The 17,276-nt window shown below is 45.4% G+C and overlaps 4 non-coding genes across 4 annotated transcripts; all 4 read right to left on the bottom strand.

Moving 5' to 3' along the window:
- Positions 1-4,957: 4,957 nt before the first annotated feature.
- LOC138286243 (small nucleolar RNA SNORA73 family) lies at positions 4,958-5,179 on the bottom strand. The gene has a single exon (XR_011201907.1). It is a non-coding gene; the product is annotated as a small nucleolar RNA SNORA73 family (small nucleolar RNA).
- A 1,038-nt stretch (positions 5,180-6,217) lies between these two features.
- On the bottom strand, positions 6,218-6,435 carry LOC138286246 (small nucleolar RNA SNORA73 family). The gene has a single exon (XR_011201910.1). It is a non-coding gene; the product is annotated as a small nucleolar RNA SNORA73 family (small nucleolar RNA).
- A 1,651-nt stretch (positions 6,436-8,086) lies between these two features.
- LOC138286244 (small nucleolar RNA SNORA73 family) lies at positions 8,087-8,307 on the bottom strand. The gene has a single exon (XR_011201908.1). It is a non-coding gene; the product is annotated as a small nucleolar RNA SNORA73 family (small nucleolar RNA).
- A 799-nt stretch (positions 8,308-9,106) lies between these two features.
- On the bottom strand, positions 9,107-9,324 carry LOC138286245 (small nucleolar RNA SNORA73 family). Its single transcript, XR_011201909.1, has one exon. It is a non-coding gene; the product is annotated as a small nucleolar RNA SNORA73 family (small nucleolar RNA).
- Positions 9,325-17,276: the final 7,952 nt, after the last annotated feature.

The following is a 17,276-nucleotide window of genomic DNA, read 5'->3' as shown; positions in this document are numbered from 1 at the left end:
GTGTCGTAATGTGCTGGGCACGCGGCGTGAATGGTCTTGTGGATGTCCTGTATAAAAGGGGTGAATGGACTGTAAAGCAGTTGGTGTGAGTCAGTGTTTCTGTTTTTTCGCCAGTTATTAACAGTACATTCCTTGTTAATAAAATGTGATCTACTGAACCACTCACGCTCGTGTCAAATCCAACCAGTATGTGTGGTAAAAATGACAACCTGCTCTGCTGTAATCAGGCATCGCAGCACACCTGTGATGTACTCGGCATCTTGGGTGGAACCCTGATGATGAAGCATGCCACCAACTTGGTTGGTGGGTCAGGGGTCTTTTTAACAACCTATGGGCGTTCCACAATTTTAATGAATGTGACATCACAGAATTACCTGGACACATCAAAACTACCCATGTTTCTGGAAGGGGGCACACCTATGTTTTTGGCCTGTATCTAGGGCAGTGGCCTCTAAAAACTTTTGAAGGCGGTTTCTTCTCTTCTGTAGGAAACACTTCTAAGATCTATAAGAATTAGCACTTGCTGAAGTCAGAATTTTGTCTACTTCTTAGAAATGTTTAGCTTTCTGGAATCCAACATTGGTTTCATGCCCATTACTGTCAGTAACAGGAAGGAGGCTGAAAGCACAAAATAGTAAAAATAGGGTATGCCCCAATAAAAAAAATGCCAAAATTGTGTTGAAAGATGGTGGTTTTGGATTAAAGTCCACCAGTTCCTGAAAGCTGATATTAGCCCGCGAAACCCTTTGATGCCATTTTAGTTTCTGTAGTAATTTCCTGGAAATATTGGTACTTTGCATTGTTTTTGCTGTACTGAAAAATGCTCATGTTTCACGGTTGTCAAAGTAGGGTTGCACCTATGGACAGACTCCACGCAACCCATACCACCCTCCCCAAAACAAAAATAAGTGTTAACTGACACTGTTCAGTGTTTCTCCTATGCAAATGCAGTTTGCCAGTGCTTAGGTCACAAGAATCAACCCTCCCGACTTAACCACTTTGAAACTGGCATGTTAACGCATACCTAGTTAATGACCCTTCTGTGTGGGATTTAGCACAGCATGGTTACATCTATGGTACTCCCCAAATCTTGAGGGAGAAGGTGGGCACACCACAAAGCATCACTTATGCTCTGTTGGGAGACTTTCTATCCCCTGGTAAAGAATGTAGGGCAGCGAAGACAGGATACATTGCTTTTAATACCATATGGCATAGCAAGACACTAACAGAAAGAATGGTAAGGAAGCAAATTCTGGAACAACAAAGTTTGGCTGAGGCAAAAAGGCTGCCACCACTGACTTCTAAAGTTAAAACAGAGCTGAACATACACATGCCATAGATGGACTAAGCCTGCAAACTAAAGAGTGCTTTCTCTCAGCAGGTGCTTGCCATACATGTTGGGCCACGGGCACATGGAGATTAATATGGAAGTGACTTGGCACACTAACCCATGGATTAATTTTTCAGCAACCACACTCAAAATTCCCTATTCACTTTGACCACCCAGCTCCACAAATTCGACTCCCCACTCTGAATCAAACAGACCAGCTTAAGGAAACTAACAAGGCAGCACAAGGACACGTCATGTCCTTAAAGTGGTACAAAAATTCCAATCAAAGAACATCTGTGCATGTTAACAATAAGAATCAGGACCATGCTACCAAAGAGATGTAGGTTTGATGTTTTATTTTAGAAAAAGGAATCACAAAACATTGACAAATTAAATTGAGCACAACATGAAGAAAAACCAAGACCATTAGCAACTCGGTTTGTATGTTACAAGTTTACCTAAGACACTTTAAAACTGACGCACACTAAAATGTCACAAACCACAGCAAGTAAGTTAAAAAGATGGTGAAACTTACTTTCATAAACCCCTTTAAAAGTATCCCAGTGCAGCATTAATGTAAGCAGGGCTGGTCAAAGTCCATGAAGCAAGAGACAGTTACATCACAATATTAATGACCAACCAGCAAAGACAGTGGGTGTAATCCTGTCAATGACATCACAAAAGAGCCGACAGCTTGGGCATGTCTGCTTATGAAAGGCTTAATGTGGTATAAAAAGCCAGGGGTAAAAACAACAAAGGGACAAATTTCAGCTTTCTAATTACTGGTAGAAGATACACCTACAGTACCTCAAGTACGAATTGGGTTCTTCCAGGACTTAGCATTAACAGAATCAGAATGGAGCTACTGGTCTGAGGGTCTATCTATAGGTTATACTGCATTGAATCTATTCCCGATTGACATGAGCAGACTTTGCTGATAGCTTCCAATGGTTCTGCACAGGTCAGAACCAACGTCACTTTTAATAGGGCTACCAACCAAGAGGTCCATAAGTTGGTTCATGGAGAAAGGACCCTACATACTCCTCTAAGTGCCACAAAAGCTTTTGTTAAACCAATTCTAAAACCCCAAGTTATACCGACCATGCAGCGGGCTAGACACTATCCCCACATATTTTCACCCACTATTTAAAACTGGAGAGCTTTGCTTGCCAGCTGGCATCACAAATTTTGCCGTCAAGTCCAAAATGTAATTCTTTCAGGACACTTCTTAAAAGGGTCCCTGCTCACTTGATTGCATCCTGTGATCAGCAAGATCTTCAGGAGATAAATCAGCTGAGAACAGTAAGTGCTCATTCTTTGTTACCATAGCCAGCACTCAAGAGAGGCTTTAAAATGTATTTTCTTTTTCAATTAGCATACACTAAACAGAAGGCTGGCGGTTATATTGCTGCTGGGAGCTTAATGTATGTTCATATTTTCAAATGTATGCTTGCATGCAGTTTGGGTGGTGCAGAGAGCTGGGTTCTGGGTGCAATAACCACCCTTTCCACTTTGCCTGTTTTTTTAGATGCAACTTTGTTAAGTGCACTAAAAAGGAAACTACTCTAAGGACCCAGCACAAACCTTGTGCCATGTTCCTTTGTACTGCATGCAATATATGTAAGTCACCCCTCTAGCAAGGGTTGCAGCTCTAAGGCAGGGTGCATAATATTACATGCACCAGCAAATATGCCCCGCTATGTCCGATTCCTAGACACAGTAATTGAGTAGGGAAAACATTTTGAATGCATATGCTGGGCATCACAAGTTCACTAGCTACATGATTGCTTCTCCGAATCCCAGGATGTTTGGTAACAAACCGCTAAATAACAAACCATCACTGACGTCAGTGAAGAAATGTATTTAATGCACAAGGAGGTCACACCTTAGATATGCCCCCTGAAATCTGACAGCTACAGTTCGACTAGTCAAAGACAAACAACAGTGTAGCCACACTAAACAGTTCTGGTCCCTCAAGTTGAGCCCAGGCTCTGAGGCGCAGAACAAAGGCCTGCACGGAGTAGGCCTGGTTGCTTTCGAAATGTGATCCAGGTCTCTCCAAAAGGCAGAGATGACCTGCTCCCCTGACCTGATCCCACTTTGAGGCAGCCTAGACAGGAAAAATAGTTACATTAGGAGTGCCCACTTCATGCCAGCCCCACCCCTAAGGTTGGCAAGCTGAAGGGGACACTAATTTTAAAATTGCTCCATCTTGTTTAGAAGGAATTAGGCCACTATAGTTGGCGTTATGCCCACCTCCCAGCTGAAGTGGTCATAAGAAGGGTGTAGTCACCCTCAAGGTGGTCAGGCCATTGACCCCTACCTGGCACTCCGTTAACATCCTGACTACCTACGAAGGACAAAGTGGACCACTGCAGAAGAGAAAGAAACAGCTGACCAGGTATCAACCCTTCCAGCCTGCCTGCTAACCAACCTCCCAAGGCTCTGCGCAAAAAATAAATCCTGTCCTGCAACCTTAAAAAAAAAAAAAAAAAAAAAAGACTGCCTTTTAACAAAACTGCCCTGGTGAGCAGCAGACAAGGACTGCAACCTGGAAACCCAACACACGAGTGCCCCCGACAACTGAGCCAGCAAGAAGCCAACATTGCCAGCAGGTCACCCCAGCAATGTTGAACCCACCCCAGTTATCCTTCCTGGGCTCATCCAAGTTGGATGAATGCAGGTCCCCTGTCCCCCAGTCTGGTGGTGAGAAAAAAAACAGACACCTACAGCAACCACTGACTGCCATCTAAGGTGGGGCATTAGTGCCAACAACTTCTTCCAGCTACAGAATGGAAATGCACCCCTGCCCGAGTCCCCCACCCGGACCATAAGAGCACCTGGATGAGAAAAGGCACCCCTACATCTGCTGCCCTAGGAGAAGAGGACTGAAGATGCACCCATATCTCCGAAGCAACACAAGTCTACTACACCCACCCATCTGTTCAACTGGCTTTCCAGGCGGAGCCTGTAGCTAGTTTGTCACCTGACTCAACCTCACCTCTGCACCCAGCTGCACCAGTGAGAACCGTTAGTGTGGTTATCATCAGCGACCAGTACTTACCTTTCAGGGTCTTTAACCTGTGTTTTAAGACTTTTTCCTCTATATGATAATGTTGAAGAACTCTAAATACTTACTTATGCTCAAAGGTCTACTTGCCCCATTACATAGTTCTCTGGTTTGAAACAATGTTTTTGTCACTACCCTGTTAAGCCTAAATGCACACCCACAATAAACACAAAAAGCTTTAGTTATATCTATTTTTGCCTCTGCAATACCAACTGGGGGGGGGATCTACTGGACTCTTGTGAACTTCATCTTGACATTTCTGCAGCATTCTCAAACTTCAGTGCAGTTGCACAAGTTTCGTTCTGATTAGTTAGGCATGACATTTCTTTGTTGTAGTCTCCAGATTGTGTAGTAAGCAACACTGTTAGAAGGTAGACATCCTCTACTACCTGCTCCACACTCACGTATACGAATTGTAATCAACTGAAAACCTGAAGAAAAAAAAACAATGTTTAACATAAATTATAAATGATGGCAAGAACACATTATAGAGCCACCATTTTGGACAATGGGATATATTACATGACATCCACCCTCGCACGCAGTCTGACGCTGCAGTATGTACCCTGCATGGTTTGTCTCCTCAGTCATGGCCCGAGGACTCTGAGAAGTCGTAGGAATATACAGGATGCAAGCTCAGCAACCCGAGGACTGCGAGCAAAGCTTGTTCTCCAACGGCGTGGAACAGGACTATACGTCATGGGCCCGAGGGCCTACGCTCCCATATGCCACTGGGACAGAGCTGAGGGAGAGCAACCTCCCCCAGGTATCCCCGTTGGGTTACCATTACAAACCAAATGAACAAACTTCCAATCACAGCCAGCACACCAGTCAACATTAACTTGTTACAACTTCAGGCTAAGGCAGCTTTCCATGGGAAACGTGCTTTAGCACAAGTGAAGGAGTTCCACAAAATGTAAATGCATGATTTGTAAGAGTATAGCGCATTTTGCTGCAGTTGTGGCATAGTAGTCCATTCCCACACTTTCACCTCTCCTCCGTTTCAACCCAAGAGCTGGACATTAACAAGGCACAAAGTGCCTAATCTTGAGCAGCATACACATTCTGACTTGCAAATACTGTGCCCCAGAAGTTTGAGCCTCTATGGCCGAGACGCAGTACTATGTATGTACTAAATTCGTTAGTTAAGACCCAAATAGATGCACAACTGCAGGTTCGAATTAAGGCAAGCACTATCAGGCCCTGTGAAGTCACACAGTGGGAGTCCTTTACTGAAACTGTATTAGGCTGGTGCTAAACTGGCAATCACGGTAACCTGGTAGAAACGGAAAGCCAACCACCCAAATAGTACAGTAAGAACAAATGTAAAGAAACTCAATCCAGCGATGAGCACAATAGTAAAGTTCCTTCCGCGGAAGGATAGGAAAAGTGAGCCGAAGCCATTTCCATCTCCATCTCCCAGCATTGCTACCATAATCAGAATTACTTCAAACTTGTTCCACACCGGCACGTTATTATTCGACGTGGAACTTACCAGATTTGGCTCCGACTCGACGCCTAAGAGAAAAAAAATAATTTGAATTACCAGACAATACACCAAAAGCCTTCGCGGCAAGTTAACGTAAGCATGAATTTCCCACATGAAGTACCTAGCAGTAAATTGGTTCATACACAGTACCAGTCCTTTAAATGGGCAGATACTCTGGTAACGAGCACCTGCACAACTTAATTTGTAATGATAGTACTAGAACTTCTCTTGCACGCCCCCTGGCACAAACGGACTATAAATATTGAGTACCTGCACTGCTATAGCCCCATTTAAAGCACTGCATAATTAATCACTATATCATGCTAAAGGCTGTGTCCTGCATGGTTTGGCTCCTCAGACATGATCAGATGACTGAGAAGTTGTAGGAATATACAGGATGAAGCTCAGCAATGTTAAGACTGCGAGCAAAACTTGCTCTCCAACGGCGTGGAACGGGACTGTACGTCATGGGCCCGAAGGTCTACGCTCCCATATGCCACTAGGACAGAGCCATGAGAGAGCAACCTCCCTGGGTATCCCCGTTGGTTCCCATTCTTAAGAGTGAAAAACATTCAAAATACAACAGTCCACTGTAGGCACTAAAACAAATCAAGGACATTTTGGGAAAAGAAATAGGCTATCCAACTTGCATAACATCAGGAATACTGTTTACAGAGGATATTCTTGCAGTTACAATTACCTGTGTAAACCAGGTGGTTTTAAGTCATGACCCCACAGAAAAAGGTTGTTTTCATTCAAACCCCACTTGGACTGCTCAGTTGACTGCAACCCTCCACCATGGGCCCACCCCTGCCAATCATCACCTGCAACCTTAACTCAAGACCCTCTGATGGCCAATCCTCATGGATGTGAAAACCAAAGGTGCACCTAACAGGTCCACAAGCACCTCCTTCACGTCTACTACATACCTGCTTCCAAAATATAAGTTGTAGTAATACAAATAAATCTGGGTATTTAACTGCCCTGATAAGCACACTGCACAGCGTAACTCCCTTGCACAACCAGTCAAAGATCAGTACCTGCTCCCAAGCCCACTTTACTCCATGAATTAGACTTGGGCATTTGCATGATCGGAGTTTCCCGCCCCGGGACAGTGGTCTTATTAAAGAGGGGGAACGTTTTTACTTACCTTAACTCACTGAGATGGTCCATGTCAACCCTGTCTTTGCTAAACATTGAAACTGCGCTAAACGTCTATTTCTGAAACTGCAAATTATTTATGCTTAAATATTTACTTACCAAAGTATTTCTTGGTTAAGAAACAAAAGTAAATAAATTATTTAAAGTGGTCGTTGTCCCGATGACCCTAACCACTCACCCCCATATTATACTGATCTACTTTTGCCCGAGCAGCAGTGATTGACATCTACAGGACACTGCGAAGTGTCATTCATTTTCGTGCACTACATAGTTATCTTTCTAGGCAGGTAGGTGTAGCCTCATGTATGAAACCATGGTAGTTTATCTTGCATGGAAAGTCTCCTAGGTCATGGTCCGGGGGACAGAGTCACAGGAATATACAGGCTTCAGCTCAGCAACCAATAGGCTGCAAAGAAAGCTTGTTCGCTAACGGCACGTAATAGGAATTTAAGTCATGGTCCCGGGGCCTATACTCCCATATGCCACTAGGAGAAGTGGAGGTAGAGCGACCCCTTCCTTGGGCATTCCTTGTTGGCTCACTAACATGATCCTACGAAGCATTTCTCCCTACTTTAAAAAACAACAATTTCCATAAACAAATCATATTTTGGGATTTAATTTGACAAGTTTATATCAAAGCTGTTGGATTTACACTACACCAGTGCGCTCACTATGCAGCAACTCCCTGTACTGACAAGGATCACATACAACCGCACTCAGCCCTATATAGAGAGCCTGTAAACCACACAGCACAAAGCTTTTAGTTGGCAACTGCAAAATGATCAAGCCACATTTATGCCATATCAGCACCTACAAGCACACAAAAAGCATGATCAAGGTCAAGTAACTACACTACTAGGACCTAGGGAGCTTTCCTGCTACTTACCCAAAAGTGTGCATAGTCTTTGAGCTAGCTAAAGAGGGGAAAAAACAACTATTAGTACAGCCAAAAGATCTCAAACAAAAACATTACCCGCCACAGTAACAATGGGATATATTACATGACATCCACCCTCGCACGTAGTCTGACGCTGCGGTGTGTACCCTGCATGGTTTGTCTCCTCAGTCATGGCCCGAGGACTCTGAGAAGTCGTAGGAATATACAGGATGCAGCTCAGCAATGTTAAGACCGCGAGCAAAGCTTGTTCTCCAACGGCGTGGAACAGGACCATACGTCACGGGCCCGAGGGCCTACGCTCCCATATGCCACTGGGACAGAGCTGAGAGAGAGCAACCTCCCGCAGGTATCCCCGTTGGGTTACTATTACAACCAAATGAACCAACTTCTAATCACAGCCAGCACCCCACAGCAAACATGAACTTAACGACAGAGCACGAAGTGACTGATATTGAGCGGTATACCCACTGCAGCTTACAATTAGTGTCCCAGACATATGAGCCGCCACGACAAAGGCAGCACTAACAATTAAGACCTCCTTAGATAGACTCCCACAAATTCGGCACACGTAAAGGTGCAACTACAGGTTACAATTAAGGGGAGCACAATATGGCCGCCGTGCAATATTTAATACACGCTAGGGTCCTTTGCTCAAACTGTTTTAAGCAGATGCAAAACTGACATCGAGGTAATCTAGTTAAACTAAAAGCAAACCACCAAAATATCACTGCCAAAATCAACTCTGCCCCAACAGAAGCACTTTATTGGCAAAGTTACTTTCTCAGAATGATAACTTAAGTGAGCCCAAATAATTTCCATCTCAAAGCATCGCTATCGTGCGCGAGACGATAAACTAGACTCGAAACTTGCCCAAAACACGCCACATAAGTATAATTCGACATGGAAATGTGACTTACCAGATTGGGTAGAGACATGGCATCTGTGTGGGGGAAAAGAAGTACATTTGAATAACCAATTCACGTAAGCAGTAAACTAGTGAATACACTATACCAGTGCTTTAAATTGGCAGGTACCCTCCAATGTATCAGTAGAGTACAGGCATGACTTGGGCTAAAACGGGAACTCTAAATAGTTAGTACCTGCACTTCTACAGTCGCATTAAAAGCACTGCACATCTAATCACAATGTCATGCTTAAGGCTGTGTCCTGCATGGTTTGGCTCCTCAGACATGATCAGATGACTGAGAAGTTGTAGGAATATACAGGATGAAGCTCAGCAATGTTAAGACTGCGAGCAAAACTTGCTCTCCAACGGCGTGGAACGGGACTGTACGTCATGGGCCCGAAGGTCTACGCTCCCATATGCCACTAGGACAGAGCCATGGGAGAGCAACCTCCCTGGGTATCCCCGTTGGTTCACATTCATGCATAATGAAAAACATTTAAAATACAACGGTCCACTGTAGGCACTACAACAGATCATTGAGGACATATTTCGCAAGGAAAACAAAATGGCGATGCAGGAATACCACTGAAAGTAGTTAAGACAACCTGGTTTAAACTAACAGTTAAGCAAATTACTTTGCCCGTGAGGTGCCCGTGTACATGGCAACATGTAAATAGTAAACCACGAATCCACAGGAACATTTTATCGTTTAAGTTTAAAAACAACGCATGGCTTACATCTCCAAGCCTTTTTAGAACAAGCATAATTATTAAAAGCACCACTCACTCCTCCATTAAACCTGTATAAGGACTGCTTGCACAAATATGGCTTACCACAAAATGTGTAAGCGTACTCTAAGACAGAATACAAAAGAAGTGTGGGGGTGTTTCTAGTTTAAACTGCGCTATGCCAGTAAATCGTTTAATGGGGTTTGCAACTATATATACAGTTAATAATAGACAAAATATAGAAAATATTGAGCTTTTGAAAAGTCCCCTTAGTAGCCCAAAACGCCCATAGAGTACTCACATCTTTTAAATGAACAATCCAACCGCGGTAAAAGCAATTAACAAACACAACGTAGAAGTCTCCCCCCAAATTCCTAGGTTCAACGTGCAGCTGAAAACTACTACGCTAGCTGTGCACTGCCGCGAGCCCCCAACGCGCTTCTATGCCCTTGTTCACCACAAAACATTCTTACCCTCTACTCAGCAGCCAGGGCCAACAGAAAAAAAGAACGTTTTATGAAGCCGCAGTAATTTATACCGTTTGGGCACCGGAAGTACGCAGGCTTCCGTAGTTCGAACAACGTCACTGAGGGACTCAAGAGACATGTTTTAGTGATTCGGCCTCCTCTGCTGTGATAAAAGGACGGAGACGCCCACAAAAGGGCGCTAAAGAACCAGTTGTAATAGAAGAATAGAATGCTTAAGATATATGGAAACCACATAAATGAAAACTACACCAGGCTGTCTCACTTACACACCCTAATAATATATCCGTATTTGTCTTACGACAACGACGTGAAAGCTGCATGCTTCAAACGTAGGGCAAGCTTGTCGCTGTTTCTTTTAACAGTACGTGCTGGAGCCACTGCTTACTCTTCCAACATGGCGTCAACCCTTCTTGACGATAGAGACAACGGCTGTCTAGAGAGTCTGCAGCTCAGAAGTTTGAAATAAGTTGAATGCGCTATCTTTCGTACGGCGTCTTACTGGATAAGCCAAAACGTGTTATCGTTTTTACAGACAAAATGACGAGTTTGTAACAGAAAATGCTTAGGGCCTGATTTATGAAAAGTTAGCGCCGCCTCTATATCATATATTTTGTAAGTTTGCGCCAAAAAATGATGTAATGGCGGCATTAACTATTCATAAATTATGCCCCAAGTGTCTGTGTTTTTATCAGATTTGCAAATAGAATGGCTTTTGACCCGAAAATCTTTATCTTTCAACCAGTTTGTGCTAAACACATGCAAGCTGTTTTATATGGAAACGTTAATTGATCGAAGTGCGTGAAACAAGCATTGGCAAAGCCAATGGTTATCGCCTGCGTGAAAGTTTTTTTTCTTTCTTTGCTTTACAGAAGTGTGGGTGTATAATAATTGTAGATTGTATGTGTTTTTAATAATAGCCTTTTTATGTTTTACTGATTAATTGATGCATGATGGTGAACTTGTGTCATGGAGTGTAATATGTAGTGGTATTGTGTGTAGTGGATTGAAAGTATGTGGTTGGTGATTAATTTTGTGACATGACGTTGACTTCTGTAGTGTGTGTAGTGGAATTAAGTGTTGTGGAGTGGAATTGTGTGGGTTTGAATTGTGTGGCGGAGGTGAGGAGTGCGTGAAACAAGCATTGGCAAAGCCAATTGTTCTCGTCTGCGTGAAAGTTTTTTTTCTTTCTTTGCTTTACAGAAGTGTGGGTGTGCAATAATTGTAGATTGTATGTGTTTTTAATAATAGCCTTTTTATGTTTTGCTGATTAATTGATGCATGATGGTGAACTTGTGTCATGGAGTGTAATGTGTAGTGGTATTGTGTGTAGTGGAGTTAAAGTATGTGGTTGGTGATTAATTTTGTGACATGTTGTTGACTTCTGTAGTGCGTGTAGTGGAATTAAGTGTTGTGGAGTGGAATTTTGTGGGTTTGAATTGTGTGGCGGGGATTTATTGGGTTGAGTGAAATTATGTTGATTGGTACTATGTGACAGTGTGGAGTGTTCACGTGTAGTGTTGCTATGTGGCACAGCATGGATTTATGTAGAGTGTATGTGGTATTGAGTAGAGTAATTATGTTGAGTTGAATTATGTGGTGTTGAGTGGTAGTATGTGGAGTGAAGTTATGGTGTGTGGCATTGAACTGTGTTGTGTGGAATTATGTGGCATGTTGCAGAGTCGATTTTTATTGAGTGAAATTATGTGTTTTGGAGGTGAGTGTACATTTGTGACGAAGTATAATTATGTAGGTTGAAGTGGAATTATGTGTACAGGAATTATATGAAATTGAATTGTGTTGTGTGGAATGTAATTATGTGGTTTGGAGTGGAGTTGTACAAAGTTGTGTGGAGTGGTAGTATGTGAAGTGGAATTATGTGTCATATAGTGAAGTGGAAATATGTGGAGTTGAAGTTTTGGGATTGTGATTATGTGGCATGAAATGATGGGTGGAATTATGTGCAGTTTAAGTGTGCGGCATGAAATAATGAGTTGTTTAAATGTGTTGTATGTAGTGAAATTATGAAGTGTGGATTTGTGTGTTGTGGAATTACGTGGCACTTAATTATGTGGTGTTGTGTTGAATTATGTGGAAGTGAATGCTTTTTTGTCTTCTCAGGCCAGCTTGTTCAGTGATCTTTGCACGGCATATATTGCTGCAGGCAGCATATCTACTGCAGTGCTGGGGGAGCAGCCTTCATGGGAGTCGAGACAATGTTGTTTCTCTTTTCTGTCCTCTCACCCCCCTGACATTTGGCTAAAAAAATAGGAATAGTTTTTAGATTACTTCTGTTTCATGCGGTTAGATTTATCACCACCTTGAAGTATCAACAGTGCTCTGCCGGGGGCATTAAACATTATCAAACAGAATGGAATTACATTTTTGTGAAGTTTTGTGCATATTTTGAAAGTGAAGCAAAAGTTATTAGCAAAACAAAAATGCTTTTGATTGGGGAATGGGATCTAACCATAATTACAGAGACTCTTGTTTGTAATAGAAAGAGAGAAAGAGACCCAGGGATAAGTACAGTGCAACAGAGATCGGATTACAATAGTACCACAGTCCCCACAGTACTCAATACCAAATGGTGTACTCAATGGCAAATCAAGTAAATCTCAGTCCATAGCTGACTTGGTAGTCAATGAATATCTATATCTTCTTGTGGGATTAATCCAGAGCAGCCAATCGTGTTAGATGAATCAACTTTATTTTATTCGAGATGCACAGAACCAGTCAGGTATATACAAAAAGCCAACACATGTTTCGTCACAACATGTGACTTTTTCAAGGCTGCAAAGTATAAAAGATACACATAAACATACTACGTACAATAACATATGGGAAAACATGGGAAAACATGACATCCTTACTGGGTAGTTACATCCATCACCACCGAAAATGTAGTGTTTCAAAGAAGGAACATAAAATACCGTCCAGAACTCCTGTAATAATGAACAGGTAAATGTCCATTTGAGACAGCACGTGCCAAACTCAGGATTAAGCAAAATACCATCCAAAACTAATGTGATAATGCACATGTAAATGTGCATATGAAGTAGCATGTTCTGAATATCGAATTGAAATCAATACGGCTGCAAAACCGATCTAAAGTAAATAAGGTGGCCAAACTTAGGACGACCAACTTAGGAACATCTAGGTGTGCCTTAAATGTCGCACCTAAAATGAGGTGACATGGATGCCAAAAAACAACAAGTCACTTGATCCAGCCCGCACACAAGCACAATAAATATACAAAACAACACATCAATATTATTACACCCCTGATGGTGCACGGTATCTTATGGTCAGCATCGCAAACTCGCACAAAAGTTTGTGCGTTCACAATTTGCCATGCAACAGAGGCGGGCTCAATATATACATACATTACGGCTACAAGTGCATGAGTTCTAATGCTCTCCAAACAAACCATTCAAAAGTCAAAGCATGGTAGCTGTCCTAACCATACAAACCAATAGTCAAACATATAGTACGCAAAGTTATCTGATAACATGTACTTCCTGGATTTACGTGTCCTACCTGCATGGGAGTTCGTGCGTTCAAATAAACCGGCAAGGTAGGCATGCTGAAATTAACAAGAGTAGAAAGTGGACTAGCCATATTAGAGGGCCTATGGTGGCTACCTTTGAATGACAAATTATCCATAATTGCCACACTCGCCATGCAACAGAGGCGAGCTCTATGTATACGTTACAGATACAAGTGCATGAGTTCTGGTGCTTGCCAAGCAAACAAATCAAAAGTCAAAGCGTGGTAGCTTTCCTGATCATACAAGCCAATAGTCAACATATAGGCCCTCATTACAACCCTGGCGGTCGGTGATAAAGTGGCGTTAATACCACCAACAGACCGGTGGTAATTAGCACCAAATTATGACCACAGCAGAAAAAGCTCAGACAGACAGCCACTTTAACACACCGACCACCAGGGCGGAAACAACAGGCACCACGGCGGTAACCGCCTACAACCCGGCGGAAGACAATGTTCCGCCCACTGTATTAAGACATGCCAATCCGCCACATTTTCTGGGGCGGTACCAACGACATCAAAATCCTGGCAGAAACACTGCACAGAAGGAAAACAACTCACCTGTGGAGACTCTGGGAAGAACCACGCCGCCATGGAGCCTGAGCGGCATGTCTTCCCCATGCTCTTCTACGTGCTGCTCCACTATGAGCACCAACGATGGCAAAGATGATCATGGTGAGTACAGCTGCCTAACATACATGGGAAGGGGGAGAGAAAAAGAGAGTGACATACACAAGCAACATGCCACACCCCCAACACCATACACCCAAGCAGATGCAGTAACATAACATATTGACCCCGTACCCCTCAGGATTAATGCAAGGACAACTCCAATAGATTAAAGTGAGTGTAATAAGATAAATATTGTACAAATACGTGCATCCAAATAAAAAAGTATATACATATGTACAAATCAAGGGACACTGCCCAGTCCTCAATGTTCGTGGGCCACAGGGCCACATCACAAAGTACAAGGCCCCACCTCACTCCTGCAACAACACGGAGAGAACACTGCAGGGGCATCAGGTCGAAAATAGGGGGGCACCTTAGGGGGACAGGGAACAGGTGGCACCTCAGCCGGAAGATGGTACAATGACACTGGTCCTGGAGGGGGGAACATGCCCATTGCTCTGTCCTGGGGAGTGCAAGGCCACTGTCTCTCGAGTGGATGACTTCTCCACCTACTCTGGAGGGGGTAACATGCCCTGTGCTCTGTCCTGGGGAGTGCAAGGCCACCGTCTCTTGAGTGGATGACTTCTCCACTGGCTCTGGAGGGGGCAACATGCCCATTGCTCTGTCCTGGGGAGTGCAAGGCCACAGTCTCTCGAGTGGATGACTTCTCCATTGGTTCTGGAAGGGGCATCATACCCAGTGAGCTTCATCCTGGGGAGGATGGGGTGAGTGGATGGCTTCTCCACTGGTTCTGAAGGGGGCATTGTGCCCCGTGAGCTTCATCCTGGGAAGGATGGGGTGAGTGGATGGCTTCTCCACTGGTTCTGGAGAGGGCATCGTGCCCAGTGATGCAGATCTTGAGGAGTGCAAGGTCACAGTCTCTCAGCTGGGTGTCATACCCACAGGGTTTGCAGTGGCCAGGCCGCACAATAGCCCATGGATGCAGGACTATGCACTGTCCGCCGGCGGACACGGCTGTTCAGTGGTGGCAGTGGTGGTGGTGCTGCTGCTGGTAGCGGTGGGGGGAGACTCCAGCCCATCCCCTGCATCCTCGGATGGCTGCCCACTGAGGCTGCTGGTGGTGGTGGTGGCAGTGCCGCTGGTGGTGGGGGGAGGCTCCAGCCCATCCCCTGCAGCCTTGGACGTCTGCCCACTGGGGCTGCTGCCGCTGGTGGTGGTGGTGGGAGGCTCCAGCCCATTCCCTGCAGCCTTGGACGTCTGCCCACTGGGCCTGCTGCTGCTGGTGGTGGTGGTGGGAGGCTCCAGCCCATCCACTGCAGCCTCGGATGGCTGCACTACCATGGTTGGTGGTGGGGGCTCCGACTGAGTCCCAGTACCAGTCCTCTTGTCCTTACTGCCTGCTGGTGCAGGCCCCTTGCCCTTCCTAGCAGCAGCTGGGGATGGCTCCTTGCCCCTTTTGGCAGCAGCAGGGGCTGGCTCATTGCCCTTCCTTCCTGCATCTGCGGCTGGCTCGTTGCCCTTCCTTCCTGCAGCTGGGGCTGGCTCGTTGCCCTTCCTTGAAGCACTTGGGGCAGGCACCCTTTCTGTCTTGCTGGCTGGAGGCCGGGATCCTTTCCCACCTGGAGTTGCTAGGGACACTACTGTGCCTGTGGACTGGGTGGCTGACATGCTTGCCTGGGTTTTGACCACCCTGGCCTGACGTGAGGGACGAGGGGGGAGGTGTAGGGAAGAGGTCAATGTTGGAGAGGAAAAGCATCTTAGGGACATTGGGGCCGGAAGAGGGAGAAGGTTTGGGAGTGGAGGAAGAGGGAGTGGTTGTAGGAGGTGTCATTCTGCTGTGTTTGGGTGCAGGTGCATGGGCTGGATGCTGTTGTGAGGTGTATGGCTGTTAGGTGTCTGAGTGCTTGCGTTTGTGTACTTTGGGAGGAGGGGGCAGAGATACAGTGGGAGAGGACACAGGGTACGTGTGCATGGATGTGGGGGTGGTGACTGCAAGTGAGGGGTGTGTACTGATAGGTGTGCTGCTGATGGTGGTAATGGATGAGGATGTAGTGCATGCAGGTGTGAGTGGAGACGCTAGTGGGAGGGAGGTGGACAACGAGGAGGAGGGGGCCAAAGTGGAGGCAGTGCATGTTGGTATGTGTGCATCTGGATGGTGTTTGTGTGAGTGCCTGTGGGATGAAGTGTGGTGCTTGTGTTTGCCATGTCCACTCTTATGTTTTGTCCTGTGTGCATGCTTGTCTGTCTGTGTGCTTGGGATAGGTTGGGGTTGAGGGGATTGGGATTGGGTGGAGGAAGTTGGAGGGGGGAGGGTGGAAACAGGGACAATGGCTGCCATAAGAGAGGAGGCCAGACCCAAGATTGATTTCTGTTGGGCCACCAAGCCAGTGTGAATGCCCTCCAGAAATGCATTGGTCTGTTGCATTTGGGCTGCCAGACCCTGGGTGGCATTCACAATGGTTGACTGCCCAACAGAGATGGACCGCAGGAGGTCAATAGCCTCCTCACTCAGGGCAGCAGGGCTGACTGTGGAAAGGCCTGAGGTGCCTGGGGCGAAGGAGATGCCCACCCTCCTGGGTTAGCAGGCACAGGAATCTTGCTGAGGGGCTGCTAAGAGGACAATGCTGGTACACGGGGTGGCGGCTGTATCTGTAGCTGGGTGGGCACAGAGGTGTCCACCACCACCAGGGAGCTTCCATCGGAGGAGGTATCCATGTCCGAACTGTCCCCTCCAGTCTCTGCCGTGGTGCTCCCCTCACCCTCCGTCCCACTGGTGTCCTCACTGTCCGTGGATTCGGCCTCCTGGGTCCTGTGGGATGCAGCTCCCTCTGTCTCCGGTGCCTCTGCTCCTCCGCCAGATGATGCTAATGCACATAAGGACAGGGTGACAAAACAAAAAGGCGGTGGGAGAGACAAAGGATACACTTGGTCAATGGCGGCAATAACACCACTGTTGGCGTACACAACACACAGGGAACAGCCCTATGCACAGGGCAATGCACTACCACTCACAATGCTAGTCACCA

This window comes from Pleurodeles waltl, chromosome 3_1, assembly GCF_031143425.1.
Source record: "Pleurodeles waltl isolate 20211129_DDA chromosome 3_1, aPleWal1.hap1.20221129, whole genome shotgun sequence".
Classification (NCBI taxonomy): Eukaryota; Metazoa; Chordata; class Amphibia; order Caudata; family Salamandridae; genus Pleurodeles; species Pleurodeles waltl.
This window is presented reverse-complemented; position numbering and strand designations above follow the sequence as displayed.